The sequence below is a fragment of the Ursus arctos genome, unplaced genomic scaffold (assembly GCF_023065955.2).
Source record: "Ursus arctos isolate Adak ecotype North America unplaced genomic scaffold, UrsArc2.0 scaffold_10, whole genome shotgun sequence".
Lineage (NCBI taxonomy): Eukaryota > Metazoa > Chordata > Mammalia > Carnivora > Ursidae > Ursus > Ursus arctos.
Genome location: NW_026622764.1, coordinates 62,977,937 through 62,994,175, shown reverse-complemented (window position 1 = coordinate 62,994,175; position 16,239 = coordinate 62,977,937). Strand labels below are relative to the sequence as shown.

At 37.7% G+C, this 16,239-nt stretch overlaps 1 long non-coding RNA gene across 1 annotated transcript in view; it reads right to left on the bottom strand.

Moving 5' to 3' along the window:
* Positions 1 to 16,239, bottom strand: part of LOC130543137 (uncharacterized) — a 224,543-nt gene that overhangs the window by 108,786 nt on the left and 99,518 nt on the right. The window contains exon 3 of the long non-coding RNA XR_008958226.1: positions 12,695 to 12,773. This is a non-coding gene — a long non-coding RNA (uncharacterized LOC130543137). The remainder of the gene's footprint in view (positions 1 to 12,694; positions 12,774 to 16,239) is intronic.

Below are 16,239 nucleotides of genomic sequence, written 5' to 3'. Positions count from 1 at the left end.
TAAGAACTCGGGAAGTCTATCTGTGCATTCACTGACCATTTCAGATGCACAGTAGCAGGCTCAAATGAGCCAAGTTCTGGGATGCCTTCAGTTCTGATTCTGATTTGTGGCAGATGCGTCCATGGGATATAGTGTTCTGAGTTGCTCAGTCTCAAGACACAGGATGCCTCCTTCAGGAGTTCCTAATATATAGGATCCATGCTCCTGTTCACATTTGGAACCAGGAAATAATCACTTTAGTCCAAGTTTTTTTGGCAACAATAACAAAAAATGGAGATTCTGAATAGTCAAGTAGCCCTGTACAAGTTACAGTATCTCTAAGCATGAAATGGCACAACCCAGCCAGAACACTGCCAATGTTTCAAAGCTCTGAATTCATATCAGGAATAGGATAGACTGTCATTAATATTTCTTGAGTTCCTAGCTTTTAAATTCTCATCCATTAAGTTATATGGGAAATCAGTCAGTCCAGATTTGTAATTTGCATTATGGGCTTGATTGTTGATGCCACTGATGTTGTTGATATTGTTGATTGTTTGATATTGTTAGAGACAACAGTGAGAGGGTCTGGAAGTTGTAAGCTTCTAATACTTGTTAAACAGGGTAACTTACGATAACAGACCTGAATACAATTTTTGATGGGAAACAAAAGGATAAGGTGGATATAAGAACCTGTTTCGAATTCAGAAAGACAGGAAGACAACTTACACCGCAGTGAAAACACTAAGACAATTCATTCAACACACAGATTCACTCCTCAGGGAAAGCCAAAATAGCAGCTTTCCTGATTAATTTGCCACATTAGTCTGGTACTGATTAGAACTGCCTGGTAACCTATTAACTATTGCCAGTTAAACCGGGTTGGTTCTTACTCACTTTCAGTTTCCCTGTGACCAGGATTATAGCAGCTGGATCTACTCTTTTCTTAAAACATTCACAATATCCCATAAAATGCAACTATAATACAAAGAGCAGTTAAGCCCAATGGGCAGATTGACTTGCTTGTCTCAGCCAGAGAGTCTTAAACTTTGAAAGAAAAGGTACATATGAACCATTTCAAAGGTTTCGGTAAGTATATGCAGTACAAAAAAGGGGGGGGGGGAGTGGAGATGGGGGGAGGGAAAGAAGAGGGAGAGGGGAAAGAGTTCCAGGCTTAACAACCAGTTGCATTTTCACTGCATATGCTCTCATTAAATTTTATTTCTATTTTTTCTAATGAAAACACCTTTATTTTTTTTCTGATTATAAAACAATATATTTTCTTTGTATCAAAATTCAGATACATGCACAAAATAGGATGTAAACAAACACACCCAGATCACCTGCTAACAAAAACTGTTAACTTAGTGCGTAACCTTGTTTAGTTTAGTTTTCTTTTGCATGCCTCTAAAATTGTGTATGTGTGCCCAGTAGTAGTAGCAGTGCCAGTAGTTGTTTTACAAAAATGGAATCATACTATGCACTATTGTGAAGCTTACTTTTTGACTTAGCCATATATGTCCAGCATCTTTCCATGTTAGAAAATGTAGTCTTTTTTATTATATCGGAATCCTCCATTGCATGACTCTTCTACCATTTATTTAACTAATCCTTGACTCACAGACATCTTGGTAACTCCAGTGTTTAGCTACAGACTACATCTTTGTGCGCACGCCTTTTGAACTTGTCTGATTTTCTCCCATGGGGTTAATTATCAGAATACAAATAATAGCCTACAATACGATACATTTTTGGATGAAAAGGGAAGCACTCAAATAATTCATCCAACAAGTAGTAGACCCAGAATATCTTCTATATGCCTGGCACATATTTTCTGCCCTTAAAAAAATTTTTTTATTGATGTTTAACATTCATATAGAGAAATACATGAAGGCATAAGTATATAATTCAGGATTCATGTGTTCAATTTGAAAACACCCTTGTAAATGGAACTCAGGTCAAAAAATATATATTTACTAATACTCTCCTTGATGGCCTTCATATGCCTTGGCAACCTGTCATTCTAACTATTCCTCATGAGAAAGCTTATTGATCTCCATTTCCATCAAATGCAAGATTAAGGGCACTGTGACTTTTAGAGTGACAGAGGAATATTGATGGATTCTCAGACCTTCAAAAGGACTACCTGCCAACAAAGTTTGTTGACTGAATCAGTTTCTGAGATCTTTCCTTCTGTCCCCTTTCTCTCTATTATCCCTATCAGTTTGGGTCTCAGATCTGGACCCTGTGTGGCACATATTTTGATTCATATGATGAATTAACCTCTGTATAACAAAAGAAACTGAATAACATGTTTCTCATCTAATTTCTTCTTGTTGGCCACCCAGTTCAGCTCTGAGTATAGAGTGGATTTGGAGCCAGAAAAGCATCCTGGGCTCCTAATTTGGTTTCAGTCACCAGCTCTTTCTGCCATCCTTTTCCAGAAGGCGTGTAACAATGACCATAAAAATTTAATTTACTTAAGTTTTAGAGACTTCAGTTTCCTGGTTTTTAAGGACTTCTAGCTACCCAATTCTATGAAAAATGTTTTCCTTTTGTGGTTGCTTATTTAATTTTTGTTTTGGTATTGTTTGATTTCTTTTTTAATAGAGGAAAGTTAATATTGAGAGAGACCATAGGGAGAGAAGGAATAACTTAGATACATGATAAATGTTTTAAGTCAGTTCCAGAATGAATGAAAAGAAAAAAAAATTTGCTTCTTTTGTGCTCATGTGTTTTCATTCCTTTCATTATTTTTCTAAGAAGCTGAGGTCTGGATTAGGTTCCTAGACAATACTGCTTAGGATATTGCCGCTCACATCACCATGGCCATGATCTAGATGAAGTGCTACTCAAAGTACAGTCCATGCACTAATGCCAGCCTTGAATTGTTAGTTACTCACTCACCATGAGATATGGAACTGAGCCAGAATATAAATCAAATAAGGCACTAAGCACACTCTGTAGTTTAGCTTTTTTTTTTTTTTAAGCAAGATATTCTGGATATAGGAAGCAATACTTTATAAGTTCCTCATCTCACAAGGACTCATAACCCACATATTCCTGAGGGAGGCAGGTGGCTACTTGGAGTAGCAATGGTCTCCAGTGTGGGGCTTTGTAGTTAAATTGGGAAATTTATAAAAATGTAGACATTTTCCTTTTCTGTGCTCATTTTCTATTGAATTTTGTTTTGTTCTGTTTTGGAGGGGAGAGTGAGTTAATCCTTGAGATAGAGGGACTAACAGAGTACCATGGCATGTACTGTTCCTGAATGTCATAAATTATAATAGCCTTCCTCTGTGGTGACTGGAAAGCAGTATTGTCCTTTGCCCTTCTTATCTCCACAGATGAGCACAGTGCCAAGGGTTGTGATTATAAGGGACTTAGTAATTTTCAAAGGATGGGATTATCATGAAGTTTAACTTAAATTAAAAACAACATATTCTGGGGCATCTGGGTGGCTCAGTCGGTTGAGCATCCAACTCTTGATTTAGGCTCAGGTCATGATCTCAGGGTCCTGAGATGGAGCCCCATGTCTGCTTGACCCTCTCCCTCCCCCTGCTTGCAGTCTCTCTCTCCCTCTCTCTCTCTCAAATAAATAAAATCTTTTTTAAAAACCCCAAAAACCAAAACAATGTATTCTGTTTCACATTCAGTCAGGTCTTCATTGACTATGGTAAACTCTTACAATTTTTGTTGTGCTCTTCAAAATACATTTGCTGCAACTCCTCAGTTATGTTCACGGTAATGAATTTCAATATTTATAGTGGATTCCTCCATCCTTTCCTTGGTTATCCCAGTGGATACTTGACTAAATAAAATTTTTGTTGAAAGACATATTTACCTGATAAAAAGTATGCTCAGAGTTTGCACTGGAACCTAAAACTATAAATTTTATTGCCATAACTAAAATATTTATTTAGGGTGTGTTCATCATTATTCTTTAATATTGAATACTTACCCTGTAACTGATATGATTTTATATAAGATCATTTATTCATTCATTCAATAAATATTATTGTACGTCCCCAAATAGAACAAATATGGTATACTTCTCCAAGAAACTTCAAATTTCTTCATTCCTTTACTCTTTTATTCATACAACCATCCGACAAATGCTTACTGAACATCTTTATATAAGACACCATGCGGGTTCATGGTTATAAAGATGAGTGAAATGGTAGTCCTCTGTTCTAGGAGCTCATAGTCCATCAAAGTTTTAGGCCAACAGGTAAACAAATATAGTAAGTATAATAAAATTTGAGAAATGCTAGTGTAAAACGGTACAGAAATTATCATGAGAATGCAGAGGAAGGAGCCAGAAATTTGCACAGAGAAAGTCTGGGGGGATTTGTATTATTAGTGAATAACTAGATGACACAGAGGAGGGAAAGTTTGAGTAGAGTCTTGAAGAATGAACAAATTGAGTTTTGGGTGGAATTAGGGAGAAGACGTGCAAAAATAAGGATTACGCATACATTTAAAAAAAAAACTTTAGGAAATCAAGAACAGTTTGATATGCTTGGACCATCAATCTTAGGAACAATGGGAAAAAATGAGACTGGAAAAGCAGCATGTGGCCAGATTAAAAGGAACGTATAATATAGCACAGATAATATAAGGAAAGGTCTTTTAGATTTCTTACTCAAGGTGGGCATTATAAAAATTGTATGTGCAATAGACTCTTGCATGCAATGGTGATATTTTATCACCTTCCAATACATAGTTGACAAGTGTTTGTTGAATGAATAAATGAATGCACAAAAAGATACAGTTTTTCTTAACCAAAGGCAATACCACTGCCCCATTATTTGTATAATGGGGTAGTGTTACTTATTTTTTCCCATTTGGAGTAACAGATTAGTCTTAATATATCTTTACTATCTCTCACCTATTGCCACTTGAAGCCATTTGTGTATGTTTAAGTGACAGCTGGTCAGGACTGTCCTTACAAGTAGCACCTCCTCATGCCCCAGCTTGTTAGGGAATATGTTTTTGGCTGTACCAGTAGCTAATTCTCATCCCTTTAAACCTCACTCTTGCATGAAATTAAAGCTAACCAAAACATCCTCCACAACCTTCTTTCTCACAGTGCCATAAGGGGGTTTTAATATATTACATAGCCAATTCAGGCAACTCTCAGTTATCTTCAGAATTTGACTTCTTTATAGTCAATTTCTTGAATACCCAGTATAACCTCTGCTGTCATGTAAGATCTTTGGTCAGTCAGTAGAAGGTAGATTATGGCTTAAAACAACAAGTACATTCATTGTTTCCACAAAGTATTAATAAGGCCAGCAAGGGGTGAAGGTGTTCTCCCAGTTCAGCTGGGACAGAAGCTGCCCCATACTTACACAATTACTGCAGCAGAGGGAAGGGGCGTGGCAAATCTCACACTGGGTCTTACATATTCTACCCAGAAGTGACGTTGTCACTTTTCCCAAATTTCAATGGCCAAAACAAGTCATCTGGCCACCCTAAATTCAGAGGGGATGGGAACATGTAATCCTACAACATGCCGGGAAGGAAGAAGGAACAGCAGAAACATGTGAACAGCATGAATGACCACAGGTCTTGAAATGATCCCTCTTTTACCCTCGGGCTTCCTGGAGAGAAGGAATGTAATGAACATAGAGCATTTGGAGACATAGGGATATAGATTTGAATTCCAGTTCTCCTCTAAGTGGTTGGATGACCTTGGGGTAAGCTTTTAAATTCTCTAATCCTTAATTTTCTCATCTGTTAAAGAAAGTTGAGGGAAAATAACTACCTTAAAGAGCTGCAAAGATTACAGAAAATACACATGCACCATGTGTACACATGAACACACATACAAAACTAGTATATGATTTTATTTAATAAATACTGGCTACTGTCGTTCATGTTATTACTACTGTTTTCCCACAATGTTGTGCTGGACATTCTTTCTCCTACATAACATCCTGGGTGTACCTTCTTCTGCCTATCACATTCTGAAGACAATCCCATTCCACAATGATGTGGGGATGCTCCTGTCACCTTCTTTCTTTCCCTTCTACTTCCCACAACTTTTCTGGCATGATATGCCCCCTACATCCCAGCCCACACCACTAAAATAAAAGAGAACTAAAGACTAGAAATAAGAGTAGTGGGTGACGTGTGAACATGTGTTTCTGATCAAAGCTATTCCAACAAGTGAATAAAAAACACAGAGCCTACAACCTTAAGGTTAAGGTACAGAGCTTCACTCTTATAAAGGACAAAGTCAGTTTAATCTCATATAAGAGATACACATGGTTTCCTTGAATAAAACTATATTTATTTATATTTTTAAAATAATATATAACTATTTCAGTGATCTGTTTTCTATAATTCCTAATTATTTCTCAATTCCACCTCCTTATATTTTTTAAAAGATTCTATTTATTTTATTTTAGAAAGAGGAGAGGGAGGGAGGGGGAATGTGGGGGGGCAGGGGTAGAGGGAGAGGGAAAGCAAGAATCTCAAGCAGACTCCCCCCCCCCCAGCACAGAGCCAGACTGATGGATATGGGGCTCATGGGGCTCTATCTCACAACCCCAAGATCATGACCTGACCTGAAACCAAGAGTCAGACACTTAACCCACTGAGCTACCCAGGTGCCCCCACCTCCTTACATTTTTAAGTTTAACACATTCTGGGAGAATTTGAGCCTACACTTGTTTATTGCTTCCCTATTGTCTTTGACAGATTCTTGTCTTGAGTTGTTATCTAAAATGACAACAAGCTGCTGAGGACTTGATTTCCTCCCACACTTGATAGCCTGCCATATAATTTTGTTCCATGTTACAAGGAACATGTAGACATTCTCTTTGTTAGCCAGACTTTTTAGTTTACTGTACCGCCTGAGAGAGAGACAAACAGAAAAAGAGAGAGATAAAGAGAGCATTAAGACAAGCTCTGCTATTTCACACAAGGAATTAGCAGGACCGTGGGAAATCCTACATGCCTTCCTGATGGAGGACATAACGTCCTGTTCTGTCCCCTGCCCTCCCTGGTGTACCTGGAAATCCTGGTAGATGAGTAATTTCAGAGCCATAAGAGAGTACTTTGTCTCCTTATAGGATTGGTGTTTTATGTAACCTCTGTCTAAAATCTCACTCATCTGGTACTCATCATTTTAGGGTACCTACCTATACTTGCAGTCATATAACTGTGATGACTGGCAAAAGCACTATTAATACCAGTGTCCTCTATTTTTTCATTTGTAGCTGCATTGTGCACGATGATTCAATTTCTGAATTGTTCATTGGCCCGTTTCATAAAATACAGACCCCGGACTCTAAGAGAGTTCTTGTGGTCAGGCTTAGCATCATGCCACACTAAAGGACTCACCCAAACCAGGATGATCAGGGAAGTGGCTGCTGGTTTAAGAGCTGTAAAGGACTGTGAGTTCTTTGATCTGTGGAACTTACTGTTTGAAGCCTGTTTTTGACACATGCTGCCTAAACAGTCTCCCACTTGTACTTAGTTTATTTGCTGCTATTGTTTCCTGCAGTTCCTGTGTAGAATCTGGGCCTGACTACTGGGGGCTCTCACTGGGCTTCCCAGGAGTCCAACTCATTTGTCCTTGTTAGAAAACTACTCTTGTGCCTGAGGACATTACGCTAAATAAAATAAGTCAGAGAAATACAGATACCACAGGATCTCACTTATATGTGGAATCTAAACAAAACAAACCTGAAGTCAGATATAGGGAACAGACTAGTGGTTGCTGGAGGCCAGTGATGGGGGACTGGGTGAAATAGGTGCAGGTGTTCAAAAGGTACAAACTTCCAGTTACATATTAAATAAGCCATGGGGATATAGTGTACAGCATGGTGACTGTAGTCAATAATACCGTATTATTTATTTGAAAGTTGCTAAGAGAGTAGATCTTAAAAGTTCTCATCACAAGAAAAAAAGTGTAACTATGTGAGGTGATAGATATTAACTAGACTTACTGTGGTGATGATTTTGCAATATATACAAATATCAAATCATTATGTTGTGCACCTGTGGGATATTGTAACTTATAATAAATACATATTCAGCCTTCCTCCCTGTTTCTGGCACCCCAGAAATTTCCTGATGAATGGCACAAAGGCGTCTTTTGTTACGTTAATGGGGTGACTTTTGAACCCCACCTCATGGCGGGGGCTGGTTGCTAGAGGAACCCACCAGTGATTAGAGCCTTGGAACTTTCTGTTCAACAGGAAGGGAAGGAGAGAAGGGCAAGGGGTTGAATCAATCTCCAGTGATTGATGATTTAATCGATTATGTCTATGTAATGAAGCCTTAATAAAAACCCAAAAAGACAGGGTTCAGAGAGCTTCCAGGTAGGCCAACACATGGACATGCTGGGAGAGAGCATACTCAGCATGGAAGCTCTATGCCCTTTCCCCACAGCTTGCTCTATGCATCTACTCTGTCTGGTTATTTGTGAGTTATATCCTTTTATGATATACTGGTAACCTAATAAGTAAGATGTTTCTCTGAGTTCTTTGAGCTACTCTAGCAAATTCATTGAACTGGAGGAGAAGGGTTTGGAAACCTTTGATTTATCACCAGTCAGAAACACAGGTAACAACCTGGGGCTTAGGATTGGTGTCTGAATGTGTATGTTGAGAGGGAGGGTCTTGCGGGATTGAACCCTCAACATGTGGCATCTGACGCTATCTCCCAATAGATAGTGTTAGATTTGAGTTGAATTGTAGGACACTCAGCTAGTGTTCCTAGAATTGCTTGTTGGTGTGGAGAATGGCTCCTAGTCCTCCCGCACAAATTAGAATTGGTATCAGAACCTATTTAACCTGAAACTAATATGTCAATTACATCTCAATTAAAAAAAAAAAAAAAAAGAAAAAAGAAAAGAAAACTATTGTCTCTTGACCAAGATGCCTCCAAAGTCCTTATCTTTGGGTATTTACACTGTAGGAAAGATGCCCATGGCCACTTCTGAAGATGACTGATGATGTAAGATGAACATAACTGGATTCCATGATTTCTGGAGGTCCATATCGAGATTCAGATGAGTGGGTGATAGCAGCAGTGAAGTCATGAGTAAGGCTGGCTGGCCAGTCACCATTCCTGGTCTTTAGGTAGCATCTCCCACCACCATGGATCCAGCTTCCTGGGCATATTAAACTTCCTCTAACTCATCCTCTCATGCTTCACCTCCGGTACCCATGGCTTAGTGGGCATAATGAGCTGATGATAGCAAATAGTTGAGCTTTTCCAATGTTGTTGGAAAGATTCCTTTGAAAAATCAGGCTTCTATCATTGTGTTTCTTTGGAAGCTTCTAACATTTTAGCTGATTTACTGCATATTATGCCAAGCATATTTTCTTTTCTTTTTTTAGATTTATTTATTTTTGTATTTGAGAGAGAGTGTGTGCGTGGGGGCAGAGAGAGAGGAAGAAAGAGTCTTAAGCGGACTCCACGCTGAGTGCAGAGCCCAATGCGGGGCTCAATCTCACGACCCCAGATCACGACCTGAGCCAAAACCAAGAGTCAGACATTTAATTGACTGCACCGCCCAGGCATATTTTCTTAACATCCTTGGGGATGTCATTTTTCCCCAACTTATATGTTGAGAAATTCCAAATCTACTGGAAAGTTGCAAGAGTAATAACAACAGACACCATGTATTCTTTAACTAGAGTAACCAATTGTTAACATCGTGACATATTTGCTTTATCATCTTTCTGTATGTGTATGTAAATGCGTGTAGTATTTTTTTTTTTTTTTGGCCGAAACATTTAAGTGTTAGTTGCTGACATGACACTTCATGGCTACAAAGTTCAACATGCATTTCCTAAAAATAACATTCTCCTATATCAGACTTAGGGAATTTAATATTTACATAATATAGTTATTTAATGTGCAGTCTATATTTAAATTTCCCCAGTTGTCTTAATAATGTCTTTATAACAAAGCTGTTTTTTCTTTTAATTGGCTCAAGGATCTTGCATTGCATTAGGGGATAGATCTTGAAATCTGCCTTCTATTTCTTTTTCTTAGTATTCATCTGACTCCTAAATCATGTAATATGGCCAAAACTGAATGTATCCAAAACAGCCTGCCTAAGCTGCCAATAACTAATCATTCTTTTTAAATATCCATTTTACTGTGGAAAGCATCATCATACTTTGACTGTCAGCCATTGAGGACTGGAAAAACAAGAGAACTTATTTAGCAAAATTCATATGTATATATTATGCTAAACACTGGGCTAATATCCAGAAGGGATGGGCAATTCACACACTATGTAATCAGCTGAGGTTCTATTTGTAGTTATATTATGAGGGACAATGGTTCATTAATTCAAGTAAATGCTGTGCCTTGATTAAAAATGTCATCACATAGAAGACTCTGTGAGCTGGAGACTTAAAATTCAAGACCTAAAACATTTACAACATTTGTGATATTCCAATCTATTCTTAAGGAACAGACTATAAAGCACCTTAGTTGAAACAAATACATGACTGTAGTTGTCAATAAACATAGATATGAATAGTGGCTTGCTTAATTAATTTGCTAATACTGAAGTTCTTTTCAGACAACCTTTGTCATCACTATTTTTTTTTTTCAAATCTCTACCTGTACATGTGATTTTATGGATAGAGGACGGCTATTAGTCTTTGGTGTATTCCTGTGTGCAAAAATACAGACTTGGATACATTATATAATTTATATTCCTCTCCCCTCTGCCTCAAGTATCAAGATATTTTAAGTAGAGATGGAGTGAATGAAATATTTACTGTAAATCCATTCTTATAAATTGAAAGTTTGAGATGAGGAGAATTTATAAGAAAATATATACAAAACAGTAACAGGCATTCATAGAAACATGTAAACAGAAAGGTCCTCATTAAACACATTAGCTTGGATGCACATAGGAGACGGAAGAAAATGGAATAAGGAATCAAGGTAAAGAGGAATCAATGATGACAATAAGCTATGTATTTAAAGAGGGAGGTAGCAGTAGAAACAAAAGTATTGTTAGGGAGTAATACGGTATCATGTTTTCCTCTGATTATAGTGAGTGGCATCGTGGCCCATGGCTGCCCACTTCTGAGGAATCTGCTTAGATTTAGAGTGGACTTCATCAAATGGCTGTTGAGAAACCAAATTTCGGGGCTCTACCCTGTTCTCTTACAGCAGTTTTAGAGGAACCCAAAGTTCCCTGGAGCCTGAGAGAGTAGACAGAGATATCTAGTGGTCTACATGTAAAGGTTTAAAGAAAATTGTAACAATCACAAAATTAAGTTTATAAAAACAAAATCTTTCCCAGTGTCTATACTCTGTAAGGGGACTGTTATGAGCTCTGATTAGACAAAAAATATATTGGATATAAATTATTGTAACTGCAGAGGGAGAATGAGAGACAGTCAAAAAGGAGAAAATACATTCAGTTGTTCTACCAGAGCATGGTTTAATGAGAATTGTTTTAAAATGTGTCTAGCCTTATTAAAAATAAGATTTTTTATATACTAATGCTATGATTTAACCAATTCTAGCTGCTCTAAGAATAACAAATGTTTTTCTTATTGTACTTCTACAATACTGGAAATGATTAGATCTGAGTGGAGAGAGAGAAATGACCTGAAAGCCCTTACTAATAATACTATAACATCTTGAAAGGCTGGTCTTCTTACCTTCTTTCTTCCCACTGATTCATTTCGACCTTGCCTATGATCTTCAAGTCATTATTTCTCTGGCTATTTGCTTTTTCTTTAAATGAAATGTTTAAACCTGTGTGACCTTTTCTCCCGCTCCCTAAAAGGGACTTTCATTGTTCTCCTGCTTCTTGTGCTTCCTTCAACCTTCAGGCTGCTACTTTTCTCATTTTGATTTAGACTAACGGTGTTAGCCAGGAGGGGTCCAATATCCCCAAAAGGTAGGACAGAGCCCTTCCTGGTCTTTTTTAAACATCATAAAAGAATCATGAAAATGCTATGCCTACATATGGCTTTGTATTTGACCTGTTTTTTAACCAGAAAATTATCCATTTAAATTATCTTATTTTAAAAGAGTGTCATTCTTAAATGATTATTTTTACTAAGGCAATGTTTTGAACATAAAATCTTCACATGAATATAAATATAACACAGATTTATTAAGAATAATACTTTGATATTTCCAGAGAAGCGGTGACATACAAATGCAAGGAGGTCATATCTACAGTTACATTTGAGGTTGTACAAGACGGATGGTTAAACAGTCATGTTCATATCCCCTTTTGAAATACTTTCTTGTGTATGTGGCTTTTTATTTTTAACTTCACTCAATACACCACTTTGTATATTAAGAAGGGTATATCCTGAATGTTTTGTGAATTATACTTTATGTGGATAACTAATTTTTAAAGAATTAAGACAAAATAATTGATCTAGCATAAAAGCATTCTGAGTATAATTTAATTATTTTGCTAAGGAAGTCTTTTACTGGGCCTGAGGGTAATCCAGATAGACAAAAGTCATCACCAGGGTAGACAGAGATAGGAGACTAGTCTGAATCCAAAGCAACATAATGACCTATCCTAGAAATTGATTTTTAAAATATTTTAAGATAAATTTTTAGCTGATACTCAGCTATTACTTTGCCATTTTTTAAATTTTCACCAAAGTACTATGAAAAAACTCTGACTCTATTTTCTGATCATTCATTTGAACAGTAGGTAAAGAGAACTGTTAATTTTAATTTTTTATCTTACCTTATCCAGTTTAGATCCATAATTCCAGTGTATTATTCAGACTCTTCATCTTCTGCATTTCTTCTCATAAGATGGTACTCTAGTTCAATATTTGATAACAGATAGATTCAGTTTATTTCCTTACTTGATTTTATTTTTTATTGGACAGTTACAGGGAATCAGAAACAGAATTCACATACAATTCTACTCTCCTAAAACATTATACTGATAAGAGCAGTTTTCAAACATATGGATGGCTGAATCATCTTTGAATAAGGATAGCACATAAGATAATAAATTTTATTTTCATTATTGCAAGCCCAGTGGGTAAGTGTTTGCTACTGACTGCAACTGACAATTTACATTTAGAAATTTTGGGGAGTATGTATGTTGGCACCAACCTTCCTTCATCATCCAAAAGACCACCAGCCAAAGAAAAAGCATTATGAGAAAAGATAATTGTGCAAATGGTAAAGGAGTGGCTTGAGATCTCATATAAAGCATACTGTTTTCCAAGTAGAACTAAAAACAGCTTTGCTTAAATGTGTTAAGGTCCCTACTAGATTTTGGAAATGGTAGTTTCTATGTATTCTACAGAGAAAGAGATCCAACATATCATTACATTATAACATCAAATTTTATATTTGTAGACAGAAAGAAGCATTTTACCATGTCATGTTAATACTTTATCAAATCTGTCAAATCATTACTAATGGTTTGGGAGGACAGCCTTTTGGAGAATGACATAGCAAGACTTGATAATGATAAAATGTTGATTGGACATCCTAACAGCCAGGGCGCTCTTTATGTCTGCAAGGCAGCAAAGCAGCTTATCCCAGTTTTCCGCAACAGAAAACCTTTCAAATAGTTGTTATTCACATAGACACATATTTGAATAAAGGTCAGAAACTCAGAAATTGCTGTGGCAGATTTGAGGCTGACTGTAGGCTGAGTTTTATACACCATTATTGTATAGAAGTCAAAGCCACCAGAAGTCTTGCAGTGCTTGTGTGAGCAGACTCAGAGATGGGGGTCTGCCAGCTCTTTTTCCTTTTACCAGGCATGAAGGTACATGTCAGAGAGTATGCTTTTGTTCGTCTAAAACTTTACAATTCTCATAAACACCCCATGGGAAGGAAAGCTTCCATTCTTCCAGAGGAGTCACGGAGGCATGGTGCTGAGTATCGTGGAACCAGAGACTCCCAGGTTTGCCTGATCTATCCTGTCTCTCCATCTCCCCACCTCACTGGGCTCATGGTGACCTCACAGGTCTACTCTTCCTCACCTCAGTGGTGACTGCCTTTTGTAGATTTCTTCCAAGCACAGGTTTTTATTCTGAGAGACAAAGGGAAAGCGGCTGACCGCGAACCGAAGCATTTACACAGATCTTCATTTATAAAGTTGTGATCCAGCTGTCTCATTTTCCTTTCTCAAAAATCACTTTCTGAGGATGGCTCAGAAAAAAGCATCATCATGCCCACCTGGCTTTAGGTCTTTAGGTGCCGCCGAAATGGCAGTACACTGGTGCTGCCCTGAGACAGGTCAAGGCTATGCATTTCAGATGAAGTCTATCTCTTCTTTTCTTTAAATCTAATCTGTTTGGAGAAACAGCCCAAGAAGCATCATCTTGAAACATACTTGTTTGAACATTCACATGGTCACAAGTCCTGAACACGTACAACTGGCCTTATCCTGAACATTATACACAGACTGTCAAAATGTTCACCAGGGAGAAAGAGGATTTATCAATTTTTAAAAATTCAGTAAGAAAGTGAGAATCAATGCCATCAAATTAAAATGATCTCTAACAGTGCATATATTCTGTTGTTTCAAAGTAGAACAGTGAAATGAAATTCACGTATCTCTCATTTAAAATTAAAACGTATTCTGGAAATGATATTAAATCTGAAGCGTTGGGACGAGAATATTTAAAGAAGAAAATATTTAATTGAGAAATGTCAAATAATGACATGAGCTTTTGTTTGTTCATTTCCACCATTCTTCCAAGACCACTTGGAAGATCATTTCCTGTAAACTATTCCATAGACCATTGAGGCTCAACAGTGGGCCTCGTATCTGAAAGATCTTCAGGATGTGAAAAGTATTCCTGGAATATTTACATGTAAAGAAATGCCTTTGTTTTAAGAAGTCATCTGGTAGCCAGTTGTGAGCTCAGCTGCTAAACTGCTGGTATTCTAGGGACACTGTCTGTGCCTCCAGCCCTATCCCCAAAAAGTGACAGATTTGGGTAGTGAATCTAATTCCAGCTGAATCTGTGAACTGCACATGCCAGAACTGTAGGACTAGCAGAGACTTCGAAAGTTCCTCTAGCCTTTCTAGGCTTTCAGAAGGAACTGCCTACTGGGACTTTACTTGGGATGGCCTTTTATAATTTTCTAAGGATGCTTATGGAAATGTTCTTACAGCCTAACTCAGGACCTCTTAGCGAGGTAGGAAAATGTTATTGCACAAATGGGAAAACTGAAAAATCAAGACTAAACTGTGAGCTAGCCCAGAGTAAGTAGCAGATAGGAACTAATGATGCAAGTCTTCATAATTTTCCTCTTCCCATCACAGTTGAGAAAACTATGAACATAGTTAAGGCGTGGAGTCTAGTCCCTCCTCTGTCACTGTCTAGCTGTGTACCCTGAGTCTATCATGTCTTTGTGGCTCAGTTTCCTCAAGTGAGAATGGTAAGTCCTGCTCTACCAAGAAGCTGTGAGGAACACACAATATGCATAGTCCCTTCTTCACCCATGCTAGGAAAAGAGGATGTAAAATCCTTACTACTTAAATGACAGGAAAATTGAGACCAGATGATACAATGAGTTAGGATGAGCAGAAGCCCAAGTCCTCCTGGCTTATCTTCTAATGAGATATTTCTTTTGTCCAATCAGTTAGCTTCTTTGTCTCTCAGTTTCCTCAGCTAGACTTAGGAGGCCTTTCCAGAACAAAGAATATTTCTTCCTATTCAGCTCATAAGGTTTCTATCCTAGTTTTCTTTCCTATACATCATGCTGCCTCTGAAACTCTATTTTCCCTAAAGATGAATGGCTAAGACATTTACATGCTATAAAAAGGCAAGGGATTGCCAAATCAGTGTGACACATTTGAGTCCCACTGTGATTCTCTCTTTTTTTTTTTTAAGGATCGTTAGGAGCCTGTAGCAGCCTAATGGAATTAAAATCACCAAGCAAAGCATAATGAGGAGTAGGAGTCAAATTATTTTAGGAACTACTAAGACACTGTATGTGGCCTACTCAGAGAAACTCACTAAGATCATTAGCCTGTATGACACCCAGCAGGGACAGCCATCTCAGAAGTGTCCCCTCCTTCCCAGGGATCATTAATGCTGCTCAGCTCCGACCACAGCAGCCAATGTCAGCCCCTCAAAGAATCAGCCACTTAATTAGATCTGGAGAACAGAAGGGAAAGGCAAGTTTTCAAGATAAAATGCAGGGCAGAGTTTAGGAAAAGGGAAAGCCAGGGACAGAATGGATCTTTTCACATTAGCCTTTCACTACATCTGACACAAGGAGATTTAAATTTTTACAACAAATGGATTG